The following is a 9,563-nucleotide window of genomic DNA, read 5'->3' as shown; positions in this document are numbered from 1 at the left end:
ATGAATGGCAGCACGAAGGACAGCCAATCTGTGGTGTGTAAAGGTCCATTCACGATCCCTACAATCCACAACACAGTCCCACCTGAACCCACCCCCTCCTCCCACGAGCCAATCGGGGCAGTCGACCATTACCACCAAAGCCCCCCAGTTCCCCTCCAGGGTGCACAGTAAATCCCCATCCGTTCCGTTGTGACACTTCAATCACCGAAGGCAGTGAAATGGCATCGGCTGAGCATTGTTGTTGAGGGAGACGGGTGGGACGCAGCCCAGCTTTAAACCGACTCTCTAAAAGTGCAGTCGAAACCCAGAGCATATTGTCTTGGTTTCGGTATCAAGTTTGGGTCGAGAGGGCAGTGTGATTAGAATGGGAAGGGCTTGGCGACATGAGCTCAGAGGAAACCCGCTTCCATCTTTGGGTCTCCCCTACCGTGGGTGGTGTTGTCTGACGGGGTGAGCTACTCGGTACTGCCCGCTGTAAACCCGACCTGACTATGGTTAAGTGACAAGAAAGTTCTTCTGGTGAGCAAACGGGTCTTCATCTGGTTGCCGGGCCATTTGTTAGTCAACACTTTCCACTGTTAACTGTAAAATAAATTAAAATGCCTGTGCTTCAGACCGCGCAGAGCTCCGATTGGGTCCTTTTGGGTCCACTTGGGGCCGGCAACTGTAGCTGGAGACCCACTGACAAAGAAAGGACACAACCCAGACCTGTAAGGCAGGTTAGGATGTTGTTTCTCAGGTAAACCTGGTTCAAACGCACCTGGAAAGACCTCTACTCCAGAAATGTCCAGTAATTATTTAAAATAATTGCAGGTGGCTATGAGAATGAATGGAATGTTAAAACACTTTCATTCCGCTGTGGGTGGATGTGGCGAGGCAGCATTCCTATAATATTTCCCCTATTTTTTTTGTCATAAGGTAACCATGAGGTGGTAGAAACAGTCCGTGTCAGACAGAATCTGTTCAACCGGTTTGGTGTCTGACCCTTGTGATTTCAGATAGAGATAGAGATGTGTGCATCCTCTTATTGTTTAGCAGTTGAATAAATGCCATTTTGTTTTTGTATGTACAGTACAGACTTAAAACATCAAAAGGAAGATTTTACGCTGGCTAAAATATTTCATAAAACAATTCATCTTCAGCACACATTTCCTTTCTCTTCATCAATGTTATTTTACTGACTGTAAAACCCAGTACTAACACAGCTGACTAGTAAAACTGTGTACTAACACAACTGACTAGTAAAACCATGTATATATACAGCTGTCTAGTAAAACCATGTACTAACACAGCTGACTAGTAAAACCCTGTTCATATACAGCTGACCAGTGAAACTGTGTACTAACACAGCTAAATAGTAAATCTGTGTACTAACACAGCTAACTAGTAAATCTGTGTACTAACACAGATAACTAGTAAATCTGTGTACTAACACAGCTGACTAATAAAACCCCGTACTAACACTGTATGCTGGCATGATGGCCATTGTGATGATTAGCAAAGATGTTTGCAATGAATAGGCTCTTCTTTTACAGTGTTGCTCTGGGTGACGAAGCAAAATAGTTGGTCTGATGGCAAATTAAAAAATCTATTACCGTTGGTAACTAGAGAAATCATGACGGTTGTGTAACCAGCACAATGTCATTTGTTTCTGTACAACATCTAAACTCTCTGCTGATAATTCCTTTTATCATAAGATCATTAAGTTAGCGGGCTTGGCTGTGTGGCTAGCTAATTTTAGCAAATAGTTTTAACCCAGTTGCAGTCATTGAAAACATATGCTTCTTGTCAATTCATTTCTAATATCAAAGTGAGGGCGATGGCCACAAACCTAATTCCGTCCTGGTCGCGGAACAACCGACCAGCTCTTTACTCTTGCAAGGATCCTGGAGGGGGCCTGGGAATATGCCCATCCAGTCTACATGTGTTTTGTGGATCTGGAGAAGGCATATGACCGGGTCCCCCGGGAGATACTGTGGGAGGTGCTGCGGGAGTATGGGGTGAGGAGGTCCCTTCTGAGGGCTATCCAATCCCTGTACGTCCAAAGTGAGAGCTGTGTTTGGGTTCTCGGTAGTAAGTCGGACTCCGCCAGGGCTGTGCTTTGTCACCAATCCTGTTTGTAACTTTTATGGACAGGATATCGAGGCGTAGTCGGGGTGGGGAGGGGTTGCAGTTCGGTGGGCTGGGGATCTCATCGCTGCTTTTTGCGGATGATGTGGTCCTGATGGCATCATCGGTCTGTGACCTTCAGCACTCACTGGACCGGTTCACAGCCGAGTGCGAAGCGGTTGGGATGAGGATTAGCACCTCTAAATCTGAGGCCATGGTTCTCAGCAGGAAACCGATGGAGTGCCTCCTCCGTGTAGGGAACGTTACCCCAAGTAAAGGAGTTCAAGTATCTCGGGGTCTTGTTCACGAGTGAGGGGACAATGGAGCGGCAGATTGGCCGGAGAATCGGAGCAGCGGGGGCGGTATTGCATTCGCTTTACCTCACCGTTGTGACGAAAAGAGAGCTGAGCCGGAAGGCAAAGCTCTCGATATACCGGTCAATTTTCGTTCCTACCCTCACCTATGGTCATTACACTCCTATGGTTATGAAGAACAAGATCGTGAGTACAAGCGGCTGAAATGGGTTTTCTCAGAAGGGTGGATGGCTTCTCCCTTAGGGATAGGGTGAGAAGCTCAGCCATCTGTGAGGAACTCGGAGTAGAGCCGCTGCTCCTTTGCATTGAAAGGAGCCAGTTGAGGTGGTACGGGCATCTGGTAAGGATGCCCCCAGGACGTCTCCCTAGGGAGGTGTTCCAGGCACGTCCAGCTGGGAGGAGACCTCGGGGTAGACCCAGGACTAGGTGGAGAGATTATATTTCGACACTGGCCTGGGAATGCCTCAGGATCCCCCAGTCAGAGCTGGCAAATGTGGCTCTGGAAAGTTTGGGGTCCCCTGCTGGAGCTGCTGCCCCCGCGACCCGATACCGGATGAGCGGATGAAGATGAGATGAGATGCAGTAAAAATTTACTCCATCCATTAAATCATAAATTGACAGTATTATGTAAAAACTTTTATAATAACTCAGTTACTGACCCTGATTTAAAATTCTTGACTGAGGAAAATTGAACAGAAATTGAACAAAATTGAGACAATAACAGTATTGCAACACTTGCAGAGGGTTTGAGGGAAGAGAGAGAGCCGGTCAAAGAGGATTTAGGGCAGACACCCAGTCTAAAACACTACATTTACAATCCCTTGTAGGCTACATACTCTTAACTATGAAAAACGTCACGGCACAGCGACCTGGGCATGTTAAAGGGGAACTACTGGACATCAAAGTTAGACATTCAACCAAGGCAATGTCACCAAAATGATCGGTTCCAAAGGGCGACGCAAACGGCAACCTTTCATTCCATGTCATTTCAGGACTTTGGGTTTTTTCACGAGTACACATGTTGAGTCAGAACTCTGCCCATGCTTTAATCACCCAATACTATCCCTCAAAACATGCCCCCCAAGTGTCCACCCGGCGTCGTCCTCTTGTCCCCCTTCCAGCGCCGGTGCAGCAGGCCGGCCGTGGGCTGCGTTGGCAGGCCTTAGCCATGATAAAACGAGCCCGGTTACGAGGCGTGCCTAATCACCATCAAAGGGGAGCTGTCGTAGAAACCTGAGTGCTCGCCGTGCCATCCGTTCCCATTCAGGAGGGGATCTTTAAACTCCGGCTGTGAGCCGTCCCTGCTCCTGGTTAGGGTTGGTACAGAGAGGTAATGGACCTTTGAAGATTGATTGGACATTCTCCCCATTGGCCTACATTTCCCTGGAATTTAGTGGATTGATGTCGGGCAGGTTCATTTTATTTATTAAAATAACATGATATATTGTGCGCAGAAAATGACTGGTATCTGTATGGTATGTGAACATTTATGCAGAAAACACAATGTCAGACACACGTTAAATTACTTAATAATTTAACCGGGGAAATGGATAACCTGATAAATATGAACACAAAAAGGTCTTGTATTGTCTTGTCACCGTAGACTTCATAGTCTTCTTTACCTCAAAGAAACACATCCACAATCCAGAGTCAAACGCCTAGTTGTGCAGAGGACGTGTAACATCTTTCATTTCAATTTCATGTAGTAAAACATATTTAACGGCTGCGACGGTAATGGGTTGTGTGGTCGTCTCGTCCACTGTTTGTAAGATTAATGGAGAATTCGCTCTGAGGTAACATCGTCTGCTCAATGGCACAAATATAAATGAAAAATCTGTAATGCGTGCAACAACAAAAAACATCACTGCATCTGTATTTAATGGAGAATCCAAGAAAGACTAATAAATAATCCAAGCCGTAAAGCCCAATAATTCACCCGCAAACACGCCCCTCCCAACGGGGTACCTTTCCTATCTGCCAAAACAAACACCCGTCGTTTAGGGAATGTTGCACAGTCAACCCGGACACACGGCACACCGCCGCCTGAACACTATTCACATCCATTATGACCTCTGTGTCCCCGTAAAAGATCAGCCGCTTAATTTCCAGATGCCAGCTTTAATGCTACGAGTGACACCGGAGGCTTCCGCGCTGCTAAATTACCCAGAGCCCCTTGGGGCATGATATGCTGGTGCCTGGTGGCATATTGGGGTGGTAACGGATGTATCTCTTTAAAGTGATGTATGCATTGTCTCTCCCAAGGTAAATAATGTTTAGTTAGCGAGAAGGCGGTATGTTGGTATGTGTGGGTGAATGAGCTCTTTGGTTTTGTAAAGTGATTTGAATGTTTGAATTGTGGATTGTGTTTTGATTTTCATCTGCAGCTTTGCAGCTTGAACTGGTTATTCAGGAGTGTTGGCTTTTGCATGCTACAGACACACACACACACACACACACAGACAGAGAGATAATCACATCGTCCATTGAATCACGTTTTTGAAATGTTTTCTTTTCTTTTTAGGGTTGAGGACGTGACCAGATACTAAAAGGTTGTTAGGTCAAATCCCTGACCCGACAAATGAAATAAATCTATCCTTCTGTCCTAGTTCAAAGGGTTTATTTTAGGATGTCAATCCCAATTGCTAACCGGGTCATTGCTGCAAACAACAACGCTCAATTCATTTATAGAGAAAATGTAAACTAGACATATTTTCCCAGCATCCAAGAAACCAGTTTGAGGTGATGACATCTGGTGGCTCTACGTGAGTCTCTCTTTCAGTTTGTTCGTTTATTTGTTTGCGAATGTTTATCGCTACATTAATTCAAAACAATATGCCATCTACAGCCAACTAGTTACTTGGCAATAGTATGTAATAGCTCAGCAAACTGATTAAAATCGCTCTCTGCTCCAGCGCGTTCCTCCTCCTGTGCCGTCTATTTATCAGAGCACCTGTCGGTCGAAGGCCTCCTTGTCTACTGACCGGGAAAGGCTCCTTTCAAGCAGATGAACTCCTACTGCTCCCGGCGGTCTGCCCCCGCCTGCCCTGACCTGTTGCTACTGTTTCTGGTGCAAGTGCTCGCGTCACACTCCCTCTCCGGACCACTTCACTGACTGGCTGCACGCACATACAAACCAACATACAAACTTCTGAACGCGGGACAGACAATGTTTGTTTCAACAATCGAGACTCTGACTCTTTCCTGGTCACTCAGGCTCTCTCACAAGGGTTATGTTCATGCTACATAATGACATTTCTTTCTAACCTAATCGTAGTGCCGTGGGATCACCATTCAAATGTCATTTTAAAAACTCTGTAAATTGCTCCATGTGATTTCCCCTGCACTGATTGTTTTACTGCTGATGTTATCTGGCAATGTCCGTATGCATCCGGGCCCGTTTACTGAGAATACTTCAAACTCTGACCTGTGATTTAGTTGAAAAATAAACAAAACAAAATGTTCTGATGTTACGAGCTTTGCTGATTTCTGTTCCTGTAAAAATGTTGACCAACTGAAAGTGTGTGTCCACAGTTCCATTCCTGATGTGTTGGTTATTACAGAGACCCGGTTGAGAAAAAGTGTCCTGAGTGCTGATTTTTGTATTTCTGGCTATAATCTTCATGACAGATCCTCTAAAAGGGGTGGAGTGGCAACCTACACAAAGGAACACCTTCAATGTCAGTTGTCTCCTCCATGTCTGTTGTCTCCTCCAAGTCAGTTGTCTCCTCCATGTCTGTTGTCTCCTCCAAGTTTGTTGTCTCATCCATGTCTGTCTCCTCCAAGTCTGTTGTCTCATCCATGTCTGTCTCCTCCAAATCTGTTGTCTCCTCCGTGTATGTTGTCCCCTCCAAGTCTGTTGTCTCCTCCAAGTCTGTTGTCTCCTCTATGTCTGTTGTCTCCTCCAAGTCTGTTGTCTCGTCCATGTCTGTTGTCTCCTCCATGTCTGTTGTCTCCTCCATGTCTGTTGTCTCCTCCAAGTCTGTTGTCTCGTCCATGTCTGTTGTCTCTTCCAAGTCTGTCCCCAAACAATTTGATTTGCTGGTTTTAAACATGAACATCTCCAATAACTCTTTGCTGACTGTTGCTGGGTGTTATTGTCCTCCTTCAGCACCAGCCTGCACTCTACCTGCCAGAAGCTCTCTATTGGCCCCTTGCACTAAAGCAGAATTTGTGCTGTTCGATTATCTAAACTGAGACGTGCTTAAACCATCTGCCCAGGTTCCAACGGAATGGGACTCCCCTAATCACTCAGATCATAACCAATCCAACACGGTATGATTGTAAACACCCTGAAGATGCAAAAATCCTTGATATAATCCTCACAAATGACCCAGATAAGTATAAGATTGGTGTTTTCTGTAATGACCTTAGTGATCACTGTTTTATTGCTTGTGTGCATAATGGCTGCTCAGTCAAACGACCTGTCCTGATCTGCTTTACGCTTAATGAAAAACTTCAGTGAACTTCCTTTATGACCTGTTCTCTGTAAACTGGGTCAGAATCAGCTTGATCCTCTCTGTGGAAGATGCCTGGCTCTTCTTTCATGACCCGTTCAATAGTATTGTCAATAAGCACGCCCCCATTAAGGAAATTAGAATTAAAAACAGATTTAGCCCGTGGTTTGATCGTGATTTGGCAGAGTTGCACCACCTTAAGAAGAGCATTTGGCGCAAAGCTCGGCACACCAATTATCAGGCTGATTGGTCAATCACTCCGGCGGATGAGAAAGAATGCACTCAAGTTGTCCGTTGAGTTAAAATGAATTACTTTAAGAAACACGTTATATTTGTGGGTCTAACACCAATAGGTTTTAGGAAATATTGAAAGGCATGGAAAGTAAAACCTCCTGCTCACAGCTGCTGACATTCCTTAACATTGATGATGTGGTGGTTACAGACAAGGACCTTATGGCAGGGCTCTTCAATCACCAATTCATTAAATCTGAAACCCTATTTCCCTCAGTAACACCTAGTCCATCCAACATGTCCACTTCTCCCAGCTGCTCAAGTCCCAAAACCCCTCCCTCTTTTAATCAAGACCCATTACATAGAATCGTTTTATTCATATTTAGAAAGCCCTTTCTGCCCTTAACCTTGTATTAAACATGTCCAAAACAAAATGTATGTGGTTTGGTAGGAGGAACAGCCCATTTTCCCCTGGTGTGATAACTACAGGCTGAGGGTAAGGAGCTTGAGAAAGTCACCAAGTATTTGGGGGTTTGGCTCGACAACACATTCTCCTTGTCCAATCACATCACTAAGCTACAGGCCACGGTTAAGAGTCGACTTGGCTTTCTCTACCGTAACCGTTCATCTCTCACCCAACCAGCTAAACTCACCCTGCCTCAGAAGGCTCGGCCATCCTAGATTTTGGAGATGTAGTTTGCAGGTCCGTGGGTAAGGGAGGACGTTACCACTCAGCCATCAGATTTACCCCGGTTGACCCTCACCGGACTCATCACCGTACAGCACCATAACCTGGACATCACTGCATACCCAACGCAAAATCCAGCCGCTTACTCTAATTTACAAAGCCCTCTTAGGCCTCTCTCCCTCCTATCTGGATGTCTTCTACGTTATAGTAGATTAGATTAGATTCAACATCATTGTCACTGAACAAGTACAAGTACAGTACAAAGAAGTGCATTCACCATCCAACCAGAGGTACAAATAGAAGAGGGCAGAAAATGATTAAGTATGAAGTACATGTATATTACATCCCTCCACATCTACGCCACTCGTTCTGCTAAACACATCCAGTTAAACATCCCGAAAGCCAGCACATCCTCGGGTCGGTCCCCCTTCCATTGTAGCACCCACTAATTGGAATCGACAACAAAAAAACAACGGAACTATCAACGTTTGTGTCCCGTTGCTACATCCAAAAACTAAATCTCCAACACATTTACCGAAACCCGTGACTGCTTCCTGGGATGACGGTTCATTGTGCTCCTGCCCTGAGATCTTTCTACCGGTATATCGTTTTTAAATTGTCTGCTGTTAGGACTATGTTTATCATATATGTTTAGGTCTGTTGTTAGTGCTGTTGTCATGCTCTGCATTTTTTCCTTGTAGTTTAGTGTTCTTTCTAATGCGCTACGTTTAATGTTTTTTGGTAGTTGCTTCATAGTTTAGTGTTGGTTTAAATGTGATGGTTTTAATGTTTCTTCATGGTTGCTTCATAGTTTAGTGTGGGTTTAAATGTGATGGTTTTAAAGTTGCTTGTTAGTTGCTTCATAGTTTATTGGTGTAATTATGTGTGCTTGGTTTGTCTCTTATTAGTGCTTTGTTAATCTTTTAAGTTTCTGCCTGTGTTGTCTATCCTTTTGATTTAATCCCTAAATGGAAAAAGGCTTCAGTGAAAACTACTGTGCCAAGCGAAACCAAAGTCTTCAAAGAATGTAGTACGACTTTATGAATGTTTTTTAATAATTGTCCTGGTAGCTGTATACATTTCTGCCACATGATATGCTTCTATGTCTAAATGAAATGATGCCACTCAAAATCTTCTCAAATGTAACTTCGCCCACCTATTTGAGACAGCACATTTGGCTCCATAAGGCTCTTTGTTCAAATTGCCAAAGAATCGATAAACAAGCAGTGGGTCATTCGGAATCATGAGATAATTTTTTATAATATTTACCAGCATTTCGGATTGTGACATGCAGTCTGTAAAAAATAAATTAAATGTAATATAAAGAGTGCACTGAATTCAACCGATGTGTAAAGAAAGACATCAAAGAAATTATGCTTTAGTGAATTCCTTGCTTTAAATCAAATTAGCCTCACACTCTTAAAGCCTAAAGAAATGTATACTACAAAGCCCTTTTTACATCAGCAGTCGCCCTAAAGTGCTCATACACATATCCAGCCTGAAACCCCAAAGAGCAAGCAGCAAATAGAAACTAATGCACTGAATGCATAGCATTCAAAGAGGGGACAATAAGCTTCACACAGCTGATGCTTTGACGCAGTGAATGCATGACAGGCTTATGCACAAATAAAAATAGAAAATCTTCTAGTCCACCTCATGTCACCGACAAATCTGAGCATGATATTCTTGTATTCAGTCTTCATGTGTATTATTGTTGCATAGTAGACATGTTTTCCCCTATCTGTCGTTCTCACTGTGACTTCTACC

The sequence above is a fragment of the Esox lucius genome, chromosome 14 (genome assembly GCF_011004845.1).
Source record: "Esox lucius isolate fEsoLuc1 chromosome 14, fEsoLuc1.pri, whole genome shotgun sequence".
NCBI classification, from domain to species: domain Eukaryota; kingdom Metazoa; phylum Chordata; class Actinopteri; order Esociformes; family Esocidae; genus Esox; species Esox lucius.
This window is presented reverse-complemented; position numbering follows the sequence as displayed.